The sequence below is a fragment of the Phoenix dactylifera genome, chromosome 2, assembly GCF_051530095.1.
Source record: "Phoenix dactylifera cultivar Ajwa chromosome 2, Ajwa_hap1_PhDact_Kaust_v1.1, whole genome shotgun sequence".
Classification (NCBI taxonomy): Eukaryota; Viridiplantae; Streptophyta; class Magnoliopsida; order Arecales; family Arecaceae; genus Phoenix; species Phoenix dactylifera.
The window spans coordinates 43,565,117-43,585,323 of NC_143191.1; the positions used below are offsets into that span (position 1 = coordinate 43,565,117).

The following is a 20,207-nucleotide window of genomic DNA, read 5'->3' on the forward strand; positions in this document are numbered from 1 at the left end:
CGCTAAAATCACGAAACTTACAACTTTTAACTAATCGATAGCTTATGGTAATGCACAACTCTGTTTAGAAGCCACCAATAGCACATTTCATTGGAACAGCAGCACGGAGATTTCCACTTCATCATATTACAGTATGTTGAAGGGTAAGCTGAATCCTGTTTTATTAGGTGAGTAGCAGGCTGCCTACAGAGGACTTTCGCTTCATCATCTTCCGACCCTACACAGCACAGGCTCGACTTACAACTACTCTGGAAAGCTGCTGTGCGGATTTTGTTGCATGCTTTTCTTCACAAATTAATTATGGAGCAAATTCAACAACTATACATATGATCGAGAAAGCAAAAAATACACACATTATAAGTCAGAGGAAAAGAAAGAAATGCATACCATGATTACAAGACTAAAGGGGCCAAATGGTAAGCAAACATGAGATGTCATAAATTGTTTGGTCGATTACAGAATAGTTGTTTGTATTTAAATCAGGCACGCTGACTCTTTTTACCAGTGTCATATGAATAAGCCTCCAGTGTGCGTAGACTGTTTTCAAAGACATTGGTATTTCATATGTAGTACACTGAATAATTTCTTCTTAAATTAAAGTTGAAAATAATTTTATTTGAACAGTTTCTCAAAAAAACATGCATTCAATGTATTGGTAAGTCGGACAATTTAAATAGCATAATTCGCCTATCTTTTGCAGCCTAGAGCTATTGCACAAGTTTCAGCTCTCAACCTGGACTCATCAACCAAAAAATATCTAAAAAGCCCTTGGGCGAAATGAACATTCTTGGAACATTCTGCAACAAGGTTGTTTGTGTGTTACAATCTTGTTCAACAACTCAATCGCCCGTGGAGTCCAAACAACTTTCAAAAAAGTACAGTCCCATTAGTCGACATGCAAAAGCACTCAGCTCATATTACTAGTTTCTAGCCATTGCGTTTTCTTTACATGTATGTTTTCCCTTGTTTGTGGTAATATGGGCTACTTAGATTTCAAGAATCCAATTGTATCTAATCACATTATATCAAAATTTTAAAAAAAAAAAAGGGCCTCCAAATTGTTGCTTGCTATTAAACATAAAATCAGCCAAATAGTTGCCCTAGAAAAATCCAGCTCAGTAAGAAAATTTCTACTGCTTGAGTGTTTGTTAAATTGAAATAACTGGGTTCCAACCGGTTTCATGCGGTGCTTGAATGCCAAGGCTTGTATTTGCTGTTCATATAATAGGACAAAAATCAGACAGTAAGGTCCAACAGTTATATCATGGAATTTCTATTGTCAACTACGAACACACAAGAACATATAGACTACCATATCAATTTCTAGGATGCATATGAATGGTACTGGGGTGCAAAAATTATGAAAGTTAGCGTCTACAAAGGTTTGCAATAATTGCTCACACATATCAACATGCAGAATGGATATATAGCTAAATGTAAATTGAAGTATATACTCCCTAAAACAGAAGGGGAAAAATACCTAGCATTACTAAGGACATGCGGACAATATCACATCTCCCAAACCACCATGATCGTGAATTCAACTTTTGGATGTGATCAATACCAGCAGGCTACATGAGCTGCTTCCCGTGACATAAATCAGTAGTTCATAGCATACTTACCACATGTTTGGTAAGCAGCAATCCTGGAAATATGAGTTTGAGAAAAGAAACTCACAATTTTTTACCTCAACCGTACTGAACCCAGTTCCATATCCAATAGATTGCAGATTAAAAAATTGTTTGAGCGCTCCTTGATATATGAACACTTTCCCCAATACCTAATTCACAAAAGAGTTGTTGCCGCACTGCTCCTTAAACTGAAGGCAATTCTTATTTGAACTACTTTCACCCGCAGTAACAAGTTATTTTATTTCTGTTCACTCAACTTTATCTAGCCCCTTTCAATACTACCACGCCACTTCATATCATTCATAACAAACCAAAGGTTCAAATATAGGCCTTACAACAAATGTCCCCTATGAAGTTTCATTATCTATAGTTTTTCCAGCAATAAAAACACGAGCTCCTATATCACATGCCTGCTTGGAGCTACTCAACTTTGATTATAACTTAAACTTCAGACTCGAAATCTTCTTCAACTGTCAGAACATATCCATGTTTTAGACTTTAAAAATTTCAATGAGCTGTTTGCACATTTACATAGGTAACACAAAGACAATCACTGAAGGAGCTAAGAGACAAGTTCAAAGGGTCATGGAATGAAAATAAGCTACTACAAAATAGAAGCAAAAACCAAAAGGTGGAAAGCATGTTAAGATTCAGGAGCTTACTGATGGCTCCAGCTGTTTAACAGAAGATCACCAGATCATCCAAGCTTCCTCGCCATTACTTGCATCGAATAGAGAAGGAAGTACTTTAAAAATCCAGTTTTATGAATATTCTACTCCACACCCCATGGAAATATACAAGCACAACTGCAAGCAAGTACCATAAGTTCGGAGACTGCAAAATGCCCTTGCTTTAGCACACCACCTCTCGTCCAATACCATACAATAAAGTAACCAGCAAATTACCACTGCCCATGGTACATTACCGCCCATGGTACAACCTCTTTTGCTTCTGTAGGAAAAAGATGCCTAAAAATCTCTTAAACAGCCATTATCAGGTTCAGTTTTAATGAATGGCCTAAAATTGCCTAAGCTAGTGAAGCTGGTTTCACAAAGCACTCCACTCACAGCAACACAAACAGCAAGAGAAGGCAGTTGTTGCAACAGGACTAGGAGGTGCTTTAGTTACATAAGACCAAGAATACAAGAGAAGGCAGATGCTGAGACAGGACTATGAGGTAAGTTACAAAAGACCAATCCTACAAGAGGAAGCAGTTGCTGCAACAGGAGTAGGTTGTTTATTTACATAAGACCAAGCATACAAGAGGAGGCAGTAGCTGCGACAGAACTAGCAGGTGGTTTACCCATAAAGAATGCGACCAGCAGAAATTGTCGAAGCAACTACTTTTCACCAAACAACCATTTAAGAGACAACAGTAATCATAGTAGCACTAGCAGAATGAAAAAGAGGGTTCCATCTTTTATCAGTCAGCGGCTCGCTCATTCTGAAAGGACTAAAAGGAAAAAAAATGCTGAAGAGAATTTGAAAAATTGTGATACTCCTTAATGCAGGAACCATGGAACAAGATGAAAGGATCAAGCAAACACCACCATCAGAACTCCGAAACGTCAAACTGATAAAGAAAGAACATAATTAGAGGGGGGGAAAATGTGCTGCAGGAGGCAGTCGACCAAGAAAACCATTCTAGAAGGTGCTGTGGGAAGGCAAAAGCTGCAAAACAATGAAGATATCCAGAGAATGACACAAATTAGAAATAGGCCCGATAGGGGCTCTGATAAATCCAGATCTAGACCACATCAAATTTGAATAGAAAAATCACTGTTTGATAAGATTTGAATAAGGATTCGGATATAGATATTTAGATACATATACAGTCAGGCCAATCCAACCACTTGCTCCTTTCCAACGGATTTTAAGTATTCTTCTGGGATTCGGATCCAGATCTCCGAATGGTAGGTTTCTTCAGATGGATTTGAATCTTTTTTGGATTTGGAGTCAGATAGCTGGATACTAAGATATTTTTTAATTCAAATATCCAAATACTCAACTTTAGCTTAAATAAAAATGAAGATTTTCTTTTATCTAGGCACTTCTTGACATGGTTGCCAGGCAGAACATGGGTTTAATAATCCGTTTTCCATTTTCCATTTTTTGAAACCGACAACCAGTTTCTGAAAATTGTAGAAACCAGAAAATGTGGCTGACTTTTCTGAAAACTAGCAATGGCTTGCCACCTCCCCAATCGCCCACCATCTGCCACTACTGCTACCGCATGCCGTCACATCCGCCCATTTGCCAAACATTGCTAGCCACCAATTACTGCCGGTTGCCATCACTGGCCACCATCCACCACCAATCGCCACCTCCTATCAGCAATCGGTGGCCACCCCCACTGTTCGCCATCATTGCTGTCACCAGCCACTGCTGCCACCGACCACCGCTGCCTGATGCCGGCCACCATCACGTTGTTCTCCACCACCATCGCCATATTTGCCACCAAACAAGTTTCAAGCTTTCGGTTAAAAAAACACACACACACACACAGAGAGAGAGAGAGAGAGAGAGAAAGAAACTGGTTTCAGATTTATTTAGAAAAAAACAAAAGAAAGAAAACTGGCAATCATGCTAAATGCTACCTTAAATTAAGCGCCGCGGCTAACTTAACATTGACATAGATGATCATATATTTTTGGTAACCAAGAAGAGAGTTATTAATTATATAATTTTTAATTACATAAATTCTTCATGTTAGATACTTGTCATTCTCCTATCTCTTTAAAACCATCAATATGTTTAAATTACATTATTTAGAATTATCCATTATCTTTTCCTTAAAAAATATTTTTTCTCACAAATCTGACTTGTATCTGGAGTCATATCCGATTAATATTCATATCTTTTTAGAAGAAATGTGGAGCGGACACAAATTTTAGCATCTGTCTAATATCTGTATCCAAGTTCATTTAGTTCTGCCCAATTTTCAGACATCGTGCGGAATATTTTAAAAGGATGCAACAGTTGCCTGGAGAACAAACAACTCCGTTGGCTATCCAATTTTGCCGTGACAGTAAAGCAGTTAAGGTGGCAGGTGGACCAATTATTAAACAACAAAAACATGCCAGAACAAGATCCAACCTAACCTGCTAGCAGATTTAAGGAAATGACAGGGATCAATTCATCGCCAAAATAACAAATACATGACACTAATCCCCTAACTCCAAGCATGAACCAATAGGGCTTCAGTCACCTATCCTTGGAGCAGGCACATATAAGTTCCATTTACTGAAGCATGAAACATGAGAACAACATATACTAAGATGCATCAGAACACAATCTAATCTAACCTGCCAGAAAATTTAAGGTAAATTCATAGATCTATTTTATCATGACACATAACAAATCCACGAAATTAAACCCCTAACAATGAAAACCCATAGGGTTTCAGTCACCTATCCTTTGAACGGGCACATATAAGTTTTCCTTTCTCCTTTTGAACTCAGGCACATGTAAGTTTCATTGACTGAAGCGTAAATGATAGGAGCAAGATAAGCAAACAACGACCCCTCTAAGGACTATGGCTCTCAATTGATGAATGGTTCATGAGCAGCCTTTGGTTGGGTGTTAGCCACGAAAAGGGCTAGTAAGCTAGAGAAGAATGCATGCAGGAATGTGATATAGAACTGTTTTAAGCTGAGATTCAGAATTCACTAGCATAATCATGTCTACTTAGTTAAGCTCCTTCAATAAACATTCTCCTACAATAAACTTTTGTACGTTGCAGTTACCTGCATAAAGCAGGCCAATCTTAAGATCTGTCAAGTATCACAATCTTACGATCTATCAAGGAACATGTACGGAATATATGAAAGTGGGGAAAAGAATAGCAACAGTGCAACTCCTTGAAGAAAAGTCCTGGTTGAATAAAATCTATGGAGTATTAAGAGGAAAAGAAAAGCTTGATTGTACTTACCATATAACCATCTGTCCTTTTCCCATCCATTTGGGGTCAGTTTCATCAATCTTCATTCACCTTATTCCTATTTAGGGCTATCCCTGATGCTATTCCAGGTTGCTTCATATCCTTCATCATAACCTTTATGTGTGTTACATTATCTCTTCCCCTTTTTTCTACAGGTTGATAGTACTTTCTTTTTCAAATAAAAAGGGAACAACAACAATTAAGTTTTAAAAAAATGGGAGGATCAGTCTTGCACATTTATCAGACATCGGATGAGGTTGCTTACAGGCAGAAACAGTTGACTGCACCATAGCAGGCCATCCAAGTTGGCTAAACCTATTCAAATAAGGCAAATTAGTAAACATTTGGGATGCATGACGAATTTAAAAGATAAAGTACTTGAAGGGTGGCTGGAATCCCATGACTTCACCTCTGCCTCAATGGTAGATGAGGAGAAAGATTAAATGTGTGTGTGTGTGTGTGTGTGTGTGTGTGTGTGTGTGTGAGAGAGAGAGAGAGAGCATGTCTTAAATACTGCCAATTATATCATTATAATACTTGGAATAAGATTGTCCAGCAGCAGCACAGAATTTCAGCATCTGAAGCATGAGATACAAGCACAACTCATCAGAGCCTCTAAAAACAGAAAAGAGAATTAGAAAGATCAGATAAAAAAGGATTGGGCGAGCACACGAGAGAGAGAGAGAGAGAGAGAGAGAGAGAGAGAGAGAGAGAGAAGGGGGGAGGCATGTTTTCTGTTGCTTCTACTTTTAAAAACACTTTTCAGATATTGTCACCAAACTTATTTTTTCTGGGAAGCACTGTTTTGCATTAGAAGTTGCAAAGTACTTTTAAAAGAAACATAAAGAATTAAAGCTCGCTCTAATTAAATGGATCAGAATTCTCTACCATGGGGGAAGAAACTAACACCATGAACAAAAGGATAAACGGGAAATGAGAGGCTAAGCAGAGCAAAGGCCGATGGACCATGGAGGAAGACCTCATCATGGTAACTGCACAGCAAACCTTGGTCGGTATGTCTTGAACAACCTTGCCTGGTCTGCAGGTATCTCATCACTAAGATGAAAAAGAGAAATGACTCGTACAGACACGTAGCAAAGGCTGCAGGAATAATCAGCATATGATCCAGCAGTTGCCTATCACCTGAGCTGCAAATATAAGAGATTAAAAATTTTGTAGAAATTAAATAGAATGGGAAGAAAAATGAGCAAACGAACAGCAACATATCTTAAATAAAGAAAGAGAAGGGAGTGAGGCTCAGAGTTGCTTTTGATCCGTTATTATAGCACAGAGGGAGAAGAAGATCCCACTTTCTTCCTCATCTCTGCACTCCTCTCTACAGCTGGTGGTGGCAGCGGTTGCCTGCAGAACATCAGACCTTCCTAGCTACCCAGCCACCATTGCCAAGAAAGAGTAATGCTACAAGGCCAAAACATTGTAGCAAGACAGAATGAGCTCTACACCATATCACACAAAGATCTTGATTACTCATCACAGCCTCTTCAAAAGACGCGCGCACACAGAGAGAGAGAGAGAGAATGCAGAGGATTAAGAATCATCAGCTTGGGAGAGGAGCAGAAGGGGGCAGCTTCGGCGAGAATAAAGCCACCAGCCCTTCCATTGCCTCTTCCTGAAGCCTCATGATTGAGGTTGTATCTTTCACGCAAAAGAAGGATTCATCTTGGGTGGTTCTATATACACCCCCCCTATTGCTCAGGACACCCCCCAAAAATTAAAAAAAAATTAAATACTCTCTACACCCCCCCATTTGCTAAGGACACCCCTAAAAAATTAAAAATTCCTAAATTACCCCCCACCCTCCCCACCCCCTCACCTAAATTGCTCTCTACACCCCCAAACCCCCCCCCCCCCACACCCCGCTCTTCCCCTCCAAAACACCCGCCGGCTTCTCCCTTCCGCCCAAAAAACCTCGCCTCAAGCACCTCGCCGGCGGCCAAACCCCCTCCGTCTCCCTTTGAACTGTTCCGCCCAAAGCACCTCGCCAACGCCCAAAACCCCCCCGTTCCCCCTTCTCCCTCTCGTCGCCGGCATTCTCCCGATCTCCGACCACCTCGCCGGCTTCTCCCGGAACCACCTCCCCGGCCATCTCCCGAGCAACGAGCACCTCGCCGGCGCCTCCACGACCACCTCGAGGTAGCTCCCCCCCCCCCCCCCCCCCCGCCTCCCCAAATCGTTCGGCACTGGTTCTTTGGGCTGCAAAGGGAGATGGAATGAAAATAAGCTACTACAAAATAGAAGCAAAAACCAAAAGGTGGAAAGCATGTTAAGATTCAGGAGCTTACTGATGGCTGCAGCTGTTTAACAGAAGATCACCAGATCATCCAAGCTTCCTCGCCATTACTTGCATCGAATAGAGAAGGAAGTACTTTAAAAAATCCAGTTTTATGAATATTCTACTCCACACCCCATGGAAATATACAAGCACAACTGCAAGCAAGTACCATAAGTTCGGAGACTGCAAAATGCCCTTGCTTTAGCACACCACCTCTCGTCCAATACCATACAATAAAGTAACCAGCAAATTACCACTGCCCATGGTACATTACCGCCCATGGTACAACCTCTTTTGCTTCTGTAGGAAAAAGATGCCTAAAAATCTCTTAAACAGCCATTATCAGGTTCAGTTTTAATGAATGGCCTAAAATTGCCTAAGCTAGTGAAGCTGGTTTCACAAAGCACTCCACTCACAGCAACACAAACAGCAAGAGAAGGCAGTTGTTGCAACAGGACTAGGAGGTGCTTTAGTTACATAAGACCAAGAATACAAGAGAAGGCAGATGCTGAGACAGGACTATGAGGTAAGTTACAAAAGACCAATCCTACAAGAGGAAGCAGTTGCTGCAACAGGAGTAGGTTGTTTATTTACATAAGACCAAGCATACAAGAGGAGGCAGTAGCTGCGACAGAACTAGCAGGTGGTTTACCCATAAAGAATGCGACCAGCAGAAATTGTCGAAGCAACTACTTTTCACCAAACAACCATTTAAGAGACAACAGTAATCATAGTAGCACTAGCAGAATGAAAAAGAGGGTTCCATCTTTTATCAGTCAGCGGCTCGCTCATTCTGAAAGGACTAAAAGGAAAAAAAATGCTGAAGAGAATTTGAAAAATTGTGATACTCCTTAATGCAGGAACCATGGAACAAGATGAAAGGATCAAGCAAACACCACCATCAGAACTCCGAAACGTCAAACTGATAAAGAAAGAACATAATTAGAGGGGGGGGAAATGTGCTGCAGGAGGCAGTCGACCAAGAAAACCATTCCAGAAGGTGCTGTGGGAAGGCAAAAGCTGCAAAACAATGAAGATATCCAGAGAATGACACAAATTAGAAATAGGCCCGATAGGGGCTCTGATAAATCCAGATCTAGACCACATCAAATTTGAATAGAAAAATCACTGTTTGATAAGATTTGAATAAGGATTCGGATATAGATATTTAGATACATATACAGTCAGGCCAATCCAACCACTTGCTCCTTTCCAACGGATTTTAAGTATTCTTCTGGGATTCGGATCCAGATCTCCGAATGGTAGGTTTCTTCAGATGGATTTGAATCTTTTTTGGATTTGGAGTCAGATAGCTGGATACTAAGATATTTTTTAATTCAAATATCCAAATACTCAACTTTAGCTTAAATAAAAATGAAGATTTTCTTTTATCTAGGCACTTCTTGACATGGTTGCCAGGCAGAACATGTGTTTAATAATCCGTTTTCCATTTTCCATTTTTTGAAACCGACAACCAGTTTCTGAAAATTGTAGAAACCAGAAAATGTGGCTGACTTTTCTGAAAACTAGCAATGGCTTGCCACCTCCCCAATCGCCCACCATCTGCCACTACTGCTACCGCATGCCGTCACATCCGCCCATTTGCCAAACATTGCTAGCCACCAATTACTGCCGGTTGCCATCACTGGCCACCATCCACCACCAATCGCCACCTCCTATCAGCAATCGGTGGCCACCCCCACTGTTCGCCATCATTGCTGTCACCAGCCACTGCTGCCACCGACCACCGCTGCCTGATGCCGGCCACCATCACGTTGTTCTCCACCACCATCGCCATATTTGCCACCAAACAAGTTTCAAGCTTTCGGTTAAAAAAACACACACACACACACAGAGAGAGAGAGAGAGAGAGAGAAAGAAACTGGTTTCAGATTTATTTAGAAAAAAACAAAAGAAAGAAAACTGGCAATCATGCTAAATGCTACCTTAAATTAAGCGCCGCGGCTAACTTAACATTGACATAGATGATCATATATTTTTGGTAACCAAGAAGAGAGTTATTAATTATATAATTTTTAATTACATAAATTCTTCATGTTAGATACTTGTCATTCTCCTATCTCTTTAAAACCATCAATATGTTTAAATTACATTATTTAGAATTATCCATTATCTTTTCCTTAAAAAATATTTTTTCTCACAAATCTGACTTGTATCTGGAGTCATATCCGATTAATATTCATATCTTTTTAGAAGAAATGTGGAGCGGACACAAATTTTAGCATCTGTCTAATATCTGTATCCAAGTTCATTTAGTTCTGCCCAATTTTCAGACATCGTGCGGAATATTTTAAAAGGATGCAACAGTTGCCTGGAGAACAAACAACTCCGTTGGCTATCCAATTTTGCCGTGACAGTAAAGCAGTTAAGGTGGCAGGTGGACCAATTATTAAACAACAAAAACATGCCAGAACAAGATCCAACCTAACCTGCTAGCAGATTTAAGGAAATGACAGGGATCAATTCATCGCCAAAATAACAAATACATGACACTAATCCCCTAACTCCAAGCATGAACCAATAGGGCTTCAGTCACCTATCCTTGGAGCAGGCACATATAAGTTCCATTTACTGAAGCATGAAACATGAGAACAACATATACTAAGATGCATCAGAACACAATCTAATCTAACCTGCCAGAAAATTTAAGGTAAATTCATAGATCTATTTTATCATGACACATAACAAATCCACGAAATTAAACCCCTAACAATGAAAACCCATAGGGTTTCAGTCACCTATCCTTTGAACGGGCACATATAAGTTTTCCTTTCTCCTTTTGAACTCAGGCACATGTAAGTTTCATTGACTGAAGCGTAAATGATAGGAGCAAGATAAGCAAACAACGACCCCTCTAAGGACTATGGCTCTCAATTGATGAATGGTTCATGAGCAGCCTTTGGTTGGGTGTTAGCCACGAAAAGGGCTAGTAAGCTAGAGAAGAATGCATGCAGGAATGTGATATAGAACTGTTTTAAGCTGAGATTCAGAATTCACTAGCATAATCATGTCTACTTAGTTAAGCTCCTTCAATAAACATTCTCCTACAATAAACTTTTGTACGTTGCAGTTACCTGCATAAAGCAGGCCAATCTTAAGATCTGTCAAGTATCACAATCTTACGATCTATCAAGGAACATGTACGGAATATATGAAAGTGGGGAAAAGAATAGCAACAGTGCAACTCCTTGAAGAAAAGTCCTGGTTGAATAAAATCTATGGAGTATTAAGAGGAAAAGAAAAGCTTGATTGTACTTACCATATAACCATCTGTCCTTTTCCCATCCATTTGGGGTCAGTTTCATCAATCTTCATTCACCTTATTCCTATTTAGGGCTATCCCTGATGCTATTCCAGGTTGCTTCATATCCTTCATCATAACCTTTATGTGTGTTACATTATCTCTTCCCCTTTTTTCTACAGGTTGATAGTACTTTCTTTTTCAAATAAAAAGGGAACAACAACAATTAAGTTTTAAAAAAATGGGAGGATCAGTCTTGCACATTTATCAGACATCGGATGAGGTTGCTTACAGGCAGAAACAGTTGACTGCACCATAGCAGGCCATCCAAGTTGGCTAAACCTATTCAAATAAGGCAAATTAGTAAACATTTGGGATGCATGACGAATTTAAAAGATAAAGTACTTGAAGGGTGGCTGGAATCCCATGACTTCACCTCTGCCTCAATGGTAGATGAGGAGAAAGATTAAATGTGTGTGTGTGTGTGTGTGTGTGTGTGTGTGTGTGAGAGAGAGAGAGAGAGAGCATGTCTTAAATACTGCCAATTATATCATTATAATACTTGGAATAAGATTGTCCAGCAGCAGCACAGAATTTCAGCATCTGAAGCATGAGATACAAGCACAACTCATCAGAGCCTCTAAAAACAGAAAAGAGAATTAGAAAGATCAGATAAAAAAGGATTGGGCGAGCACACGAGAGAGAGAGAGAGAGAGAGAGAGAGAGAGAGAGAGAGAGAAGGGGGGAGGCATGTTTTCTGTTGCTTCTACTTTTAAAAACACTTTTCAGATATTGTCACCAAACTTATTTTTTCTGGGAAGCACTGTTTTGCATTAGAAGTTGCAAAGTACTTTTAAAAGAAACATAAAGAATTAAAGCTCGCTCTAATTAAATGGATCAGAATTCTCTACCATGGGGGAAGAAACTAACACCATGAACAAAAGGATAAACGGGAAATGAGAGGCTAAGCAGAGCAAAGGCCGATGGACCATGGAGGAAGACCTCATCATGGTAACTGCACAGCAAACCTTGGTCGGTATGTCTTGAACAACCTTGCCTGGTCTGCAGGTATCTCATCACTAAGATGAAAAAGAGAAATGACTCGTACAGACACGTAGCAAAGGCTGCAGGAATAATCAGCATATGATCCAGCAGTTGCCTATCACCTGAGCTGCAAATATAAGAGATTAAAAATTTTGTAGAAATTAAATAGAATGGGAAGAAAAATGAGCAAACGAACAGCAACATATCTTAAATAAAGAAAGAGAAGGGAGTGAGGCTCAGAGTTGCTTTTGATCCGTTATTATAGCACAGAGGGAGAAGAAGATCCCACTTTCTTCCTCATCTCTGCACTCCTCTCTACAGCTGGTGGTGGCAGCGGTTGCCTGCAGAACATCAGACCTTCCTAGCTACCCAGCCACCATTGCCAAGAAAGAGTAATGCTACAAGGCCAAAACATTGTAGCAAGACAGAATGAGCTCTACACCATATCACACAAAGATCTTGATTACTCATCACAGCCTCTTCAAAAGACGCGCGCACACAGAGAGAGAGAGAGAGAATGCAGAGGATTAAGAATCATCAGCTTGGGAGAGGAGCAGAAGGGGGCAGCTTCGGCGAGAATAAAGCCACCAGCCCTTCCATTGCCTCTTCCTGAAGCCTCATGATTGAGGTTGTATCTTTCACGCAAAAGAAGGATTCATCTTGGGTGGTTCTATGTACACCCCCCATATTGCTCAGGACACCCCCCAAAAATTAAAAAAAAATTAAATACTCTCTACACCCCCCATTTGCTAAGGACACCCCTAAAAAATTAAAAATTCCTAAATTACCCCCCACCCTCCCCACCCCCTCACCTAAATTGCTCTCTACACCCCCAAACCCCCCCCCCCACCCCGCTCTTCCCCTCCAAAACACCCGCCGGCTTCTCCCTTCCGCCCAAAAAACCTCGCCTCAAGCACCTCGCCGGCGGCCAAACCCCCTCCGTCTCCCTTTGAACTGTTCCGCCCAAAGCACCTCGCCAACGCCCAAAACCCCCCCGTTCCCCCTTCTCCCTCTCGTCGCCGGCATTCTCCCGATCTCCGACCACCTCGCCGGCTTCTCCCGGAACCACCTCCCCGGCCATCTCCCGAGCAACGAGCACCTCGCCGGCGCCTCCACGACCACCTCGAGGTAGCTCCCCCCCCCCCGCCTCCCCAAATCGTTCGGCACTGGTTCTTTGAACCAGTGCCTTCGGTTCGGCCCCATGGGGCCGACCCGCTGCAATTGGGTCGGCCCCATGGGGCCGAACCAATGTATTTTGGTCGGCCCCATGGTCGAAGGAGTCGGTCGAGGGATGAGAAAATCCTCGAACTGCGACGTTTGCCTGGTAGTGGAGTCTGTGGATCATATCTTGTTTCGGTGCCCGCAAGCACGCTAGGTTTGGGGCCTCATCCAAAACCCCTTGACTTTCCTCCAAGCTGGGGTCCTAGTTGAGTTCTTCCTTTCCTGTCTGAGGAGGTGTAAGAATAGACCTCACATCGAAAGCTAGGGCATCAGGATTGCATATTTAGCCTACTACATCTGATTTGCCAGGAATGGCCAAATATTTGAGGATAGTACTCAGCCACAGAGAGTCACTTTGGAGAGGTCCTTCACTCAGGCTGCTAAAGTTATTCACTCATCCGCCATTGGAGAGACCTTGATAGTTCGGAACACCTGGGACCCCACCTCAGCTCACACAGCGTCCGGGATGCAATTCATCTTCCCATTATAAGTTATTATTATAGCCATTACTCTATTCCACAACAATCTAGTCAAAGGATTGATTGAGCAATCCTAGCCACTATTTCAAGTAACAGGCAACAGCAGCAACATTAAAATCCGTGAAAACATCGCTATCGACATCTTGGTCCCATGTTAGTTCTATAATTAAATAATTGAAAAAAAAGGGGGAAAACAAGCAAGGGAAGGCCTCAAGCAGAGTTAAAAGGCCATCACCACTGCAGTATAATACAGCTTCATTACTTGGTAATCCACGAACAGTCCATGAACAACTTGTTTTAAGCTATTATTGCAAAAATAGAGGAAAAAAAAAGAGAGAGAGAGAGAGAGAGAAATACATCTACCTCAATAAAATTTACTTATTGGAGAATAAGTCAGAGAATCACCTGGCCAATTCTTGAGATTTTTTCTCAATAATTCTTGAGATGATAGTATTGCTGTAAATTCAAAATTTAAACCATGAAATTTATTTGTGCTAAGCATGGATAAATAACATAATTTGCCTCTGCAATGCAAGTTAAGGTTCAAAGAGAACATCCTCATGATCTTTCAACATTTTAAATACATAGCTAACATAACTGTTGCTTATCAGAAAATCCGCCTCAATCATCAAAGGCAAACATTTAAAAGATGCTCTACCACCCCCTTAATTTCTCACTCCCCCAAATAAAGCGCGCAGCCTATTTGCGCTTCGCTCACCTGACCAAGAACATCACAGAGCCCTCTTTTCCAACAAAAGAAATGATAATGCCTGCTCAACTTTTCCTTCAGAAATGATGATGCCTGCTGTAACGTACCCTGATGTAACATACAACTAGATTCACTGACCCAAAAACAAGAAAGTGAGATGGTGCAATCAGAAGTTCTTCCCCATGATACACTTCACAAGGTCTAAGATGCGAAAATAATCATAAAAAAGAGATGAATGTTTACCCTCCAGCCCATCACGACCATAGCGGTTGCTACCTGAAAGATTATTACATGGACTTCTACCAATAACCAGATCAAACCCACCAAATGTGTTAATCATCTGCTCAAGCTTGTCACCGTTAAGTTCTTGTACATCAGAAAGGTCTATTAGTTCCCCTGTTTGATTTGTTTGCTCCCACCAGCTCTTAAGTATGTTTCTGTTTACATCTGAAATCTCAACGGAAACAACAGTCTTCATATGTATTCCCAGCTGATGGAGAGCCACCTCAGCACCCCCAATACCCGAAAAAAGTGATAATACAGTTATTCCATTAGGGATAGCGATGGAATAACTGTACTCCAATTACACAAGTCCTCTCTACTCTTGAAGATCTATACATTAAACAATTTATGTAAGTACACAGCTGTAAAAATAGCTCGCTAAACTAATACAAAATTGCACAATACATTATAATACCTCGTAAGTTGTAAAGAGCCGGACAGAAGCCTTCTGTTCGGCTGCACAGTGCCGGACAGAAGCCTTCTGTTCGGCACTGTGCAGCCGAACAGAAGGCTTCTGTTCGGTTGAGGGTTGCCGAACAGAAGGCTTCTGTTCGGCACTGTTCAGCCGAACAGAAGCCTTTTGTTCCCAGTGCCGAACGGAGCACGAACCGTGAAAAAAAAAAATTTCGAAACAAGATGGAACACGTACCTTTGCGGCCGATTCTTCGTCCCAAATCACTAGTTGCTTGTCCATGCTTCGAATGGGGCTTAAATCTCCTTCAAAGATCGCCTAAACGATGTAAATGGATCGAGGGGTTTAAGGGGGGTTTGAGGGGTGTTTTTTTTTTCTTTTCAAAACGAAACGGAGGAGGAGGAAGAGGGGGTGTACTGAGAAAATTTCAAGGGCAATATGGTAATTACACTAAAGGTTAGTTTGGGTATTTTTTTTTTGGGTTTTTGGGGGGTGTCCTTAGCAATAGGGGGGGTGTATATAGAACCCCCCATTCATCTTCCTTCATGCGAGTCCATTGTTGGATCATCAATTGCTCGCTTTGAGATCTATGCAGTCCGATGAATGGAGGAGTTCGAAGCACTTTAAAATCTGTGCCATGGGTGATCCAATGGTGGATGGGAGCGAAGGAAGGTGAAAGGAATTGAAGGGAACACTGAACTAAATATGGGTCATGTGCCAGTTTTCTGCAATGGAATTGGATTTTGGAAGAAGGTGTGGGATTTTTTTTTGTCCTCCTGAGAGGGGGAGGAGGGAGACACCAAGTTCCGTCCAATCAGTCATATAGATAAAAAATAGTGTGATATGAAATTTGGCTTGCAGACCGACTTAGTTAGAAGTCATGGGTCATCTGTTCTGACTGGCCCGTTAACGAACTGAGCTTGTCGAGCTCGGTCCAATAAAAATTCAGCTTGAGCTCGGTCTTTAGTCAAACGAGCCTGAATCAAAAATAAGGTCCGTTTAAACTCGAGATCGAGCCCGAGCTCGAGCAGTTCACATGTCTGTTTGGGCTCTGGTATCAAGCACGGACCTTTTCTTCCCCCTCCCCCCCAACCCACACTTGCTAGCTTTTAAAAACTCACCCAGTTGCCGTACAGGACCAATGCTTCGATATTCGTGTATCGACGAGAAACTCGGCTGCTCCCCCCTCTTCCCTCAAGCAAAAGATCTGCCACTATTACTCGCCGCAGCAAAAAACGCAATCAAACCCCCCTTAAAAGACGTCACCAGCCCTTTAGCAGCGTCACAGCTGTAGCACTGCACTCTGCCATCTGCCGCACCCCCTGCAACCCAACCTAACCCGTGCCCTTTTCTCGCAAAGGACAAGGGCTAACAGTAATTATTCCTCGGTAAACCCAGTACAGGCTCCTCCTATTGGGTCGCAACACGTGGTCAATGACGCTATAAAAATCCTAATGCAGATTTTTTTAGTTTGAATGAACCACCCCTGTTCTCCAGATCTGACCATAATCATCACCGTCTACAGGCGTACGTGCGATGTCGTATCTCCGTCGCCACTGTTGGTCCACTTCCATGTACCGCATCTGGCGAAATCATACAGGACTCAGCCTAGCATTGTAGGATGTAACATTTCCTTCGTAGAAGGTTCCACTCATCACAGTAGCCTAGCTATGGTTGTGTTTAATGTATACTAAATCTTTATTATTGAGCCCGAGCCCTCAGGCTCGAGGTCTGATTTGAGCTCGTAATTAAAACGAGCTTTACGAGCTCAAGTCCGAACATTTTCTTTGTCAAGCAAGTCCGAGCTCGAACACAATACAGAGCTCGATACCAAGCCCAAGCCCGAACATCTGTAAAACAAGCCGAGCTCGAGCCTCCTCAAGCTCGGCTCGTTAATAGGCCTAATTGCAAGTCTTTCAAATCATGGGGCACCCAGCACCTCAATTATGATATGACCAAATTAGATTTGCCCAAATTCTTTCCCAAAAGCACAAAGAAAGCGGTAGCATCTGAATTTGAACCGGATCCAACCCGGATCCGACCCAAATCGGACTAAACCCGACCCAGAGTCAAAAATTATAGGCATGGACCCGACAAGCAGCCCTTTTTAGGAGACGAGGCAAGTCTCATCCCACCACTGTCAGGACTTGGTGACCGTGCCCACTACAATGATACGGCAAGTGTTTTTTTAATGCCACCTTTATTTTTTTTCTTTTTTTCTTAGGAAAAAAAAAAGAGGGGAGAGAAGAATTAACCCCCCCCCCCCCCACGTAGCAACCCCCACTGGGCCACCCTTCCACCAGAAAATATCCGATGCGGATAGACAACACACTCATACCCTCCCCGATCCGTTAGGAGCCCCACCAATGTGACAGCCCTTTCTACATGTGAATATGTCACTCCAACACCATCTCAGTACCGACAGACCAAATGACGACTCCACCGATCAAACCATGCGGGAGGCATCCGGTTCCCGTATTTAATCGACACCTGCGCGTTTCGAAGGGCCACTCTAATGTAATCTTAGCCCCATCCCAACTGTGCTACCACCTTGGTGGTATGCCACCTATCTATTTGATCCGATTCTTTTTCTCGGGCTAAAGATAAAACTGGAACGGATCGGGAGTTAAAAAAAAATCTTTTGAGTTTTAAAATATTTTGTTTTCTGATTCCCCACAGTTGCATTTATTCTAAATCGGTTTAATAAATCCAGTTTACCATCCGTTTCGAAAAAGAAAAAAAAATAAGAATATCTGATCTTTGCTTGCCAAATATACCTTTCTCGACCTTTCTGCTAATATTATTCTATGATTTGTTTTAAACAAATAACTGACACAAAGGATTTGAACCCCCTTAGAGGAGAGGTGCAAAAAAAAACTAAGTGGACGCAAAATCCCCAAATTCCCAAAACCCTAGCGTCAAAACAAGAACATGATCTTCTAAAAATCACTTCAAATCGAATGGGTTAAAACATCGAAAGTTAAAAAAAATGCAGAAAATTAAATAGAATGGGAAGGAAAATGAGCAAAAGCCAAAAGGACAGGGACATATCTCGGATAAAGAGAGAGAAGGGAGAGAGGCTCAGAGTCGCACTTGATCCATCATTATGGCGTAGAGGGAGAGGGAGATCCCACTTTCCTCCCCATCTCTGCACTCTTCTCAACGGCTGGTGGCTACAGCGGTTGCCTGCGAAGCATCAGACCTTCCTTTCTGCCCCGCCACCGTTGCCTAGAAAGAGTAATGCAAAGATCTCGGTTTCTCATCACCGCCTCTTCAGAACACACACACATACACACACACACACACACACAGAGAAAGAAGGAGGGGGAGAGAGAGAGAGAGAGAGAGAGAGAGAGAGAGAATGGGGAGGATTAAGAATCATCGGCAAGGGAGAGGAGCAGAAGGGGGCAGCTTCTGCGAGAACAAAAGCCACCGGCCCCTCCACCGCGCCTTCCCGAAGCCTCATACTTAAACTTATGAGTATGCTTTCCAACCCAATCTGCCCTCTATTTATAGTGGAACTCCCACGTGCCGACTAAAGCCGGAAGCGGTCGACCTTCTAGACTTTTCTTTTCCCATTCATCCCAAAAATAATATACGGGGCTTTTTTATACATCAAATTTTTCATAAATATTATTTCATAATTTAAATTTATAAATATATATTCATAAAATATTTATTTTGTTATTCTATTTTTTTATAACTATTTTTTATATATATCCACACCATCTAACACCGTTAAAAAATAATAATTTCTAATTAAAATAACTAAACTATTTTTAATCGGTAGACGTGAAAAGAAAAACATTTATAGAATGATTGGGTAGAAAACAAAAAGTTAATTTTTAAATTTTATTTTATTTTTAAGTAAAATAAATATAATTTTTATTAATTGTATCAAAAAAATTATATTAGAGACATTTGTAAAAAACAATATTTGATAAAAATACAGAAATAAATATAAAATTTAAAAAAAAATCATGCAAGAATTTTTAGGAAGATATTCATATAAAAAAAATCCTAACATACATACTTTTATATATATAGATATATATATATATATATATATATTAAATTTGATGAAGAGTCACGTAGTATTGTCTGACTAGCGCGAATAATTTATTCCTGTATTTCCATTTTAGCGGCTTCATCAAGGTTTGCGAGAGGTTGCTTTGTTGCTATTTAACACTAATCATTTTATTTTTCATATAAAGATCTCTAAAAATATTAGATTTCAAATACACTTCTGAAACCATACTTTCTCCCTGTCAGTCGATCCAACCAACGGAACAAAAAAAAAAAAAAAAAAAAAAAAAAAACCGGGGCAGACCAGCATGCACAAAGTCTAATACTAAGGATTGCTGGATCAATTGGACAATAGAAATAGTCTTCTCAATAAAAGTGTTATCTTCAAACAATGAAATTTAATACATGAGGTTGATTCACTATCCGGTTTATATTGCTCAACAACAGTATACCATACATTTTAAATAATTAAAGTTACAAATAGAGGGTAACGGATCAAACTCCTGTAGGGCCACGACTCCTCTTCCAAAGATCAATTACATATTGGGGGACCGTTTTGCCTGCAGAATTCCAATCCCTGCCATCCTAGAGAAATAAATAATTAGATAAAGAATTCCTGTTTCCATTGGAATGTGATTAGAAATTATTCAAAAAAATAATTGAAGGTGAAACTTGTATAGAATACATGCCGCTAGAATCACGAAACTTACAACTTTTAATTAATCGATAGCTTATGGTATGAACTTCTAGTTGATAACTCTGTTTAGAAGCAACCAATAGCACATTTCAGTGGAAAAGCAGCACGGAGATTTCCACTTCATCATATTACAGTACGTTGAAGGGTAAGCTGAATCCTGTTTTATTAGGTGAGTAGCAGGCTGCCTACAGAGGACTTTCGCTTCATCATC

General features: G+C 41.0%; 1 long non-coding RNA gene across 50 annotated transcripts in view; it reads right to left on the reverse strand.

Annotated features, from left to right (window-relative positions):
* The window catches only part of LOC103714224 (uncharacterized), a 56,992-nt gene that overhangs the window by 22,456 nt on the left and 14,329 nt on the right, over positions 1-20,207 (reverse strand). For 31 of the 50 annotated variants that reach the window (XR_016399475.1, XR_016399471.1, XR_016399470.1 and 28 more), the window contains exons 1-4: positions 11,145-12,943; positions 2,452-6,719; positions 2,294-2,351; positions 22-285 (exon numbers count right to left, since the gene is read on the reverse strand). This is a non-coding gene — a long non-coding RNA (uncharacterized LOC103714224). Of the gene's footprint in view, positions 1-21; positions 286-2,293; positions 2,352-2,451; positions 6,720-11,144; positions 12,945-20,207 lie in introns of those variants that run through there. The other 19 variants (XR_016399448.1, XR_016399443.1, XR_016399439.1 and 16 more) reach the window with 10 other exon arrangements.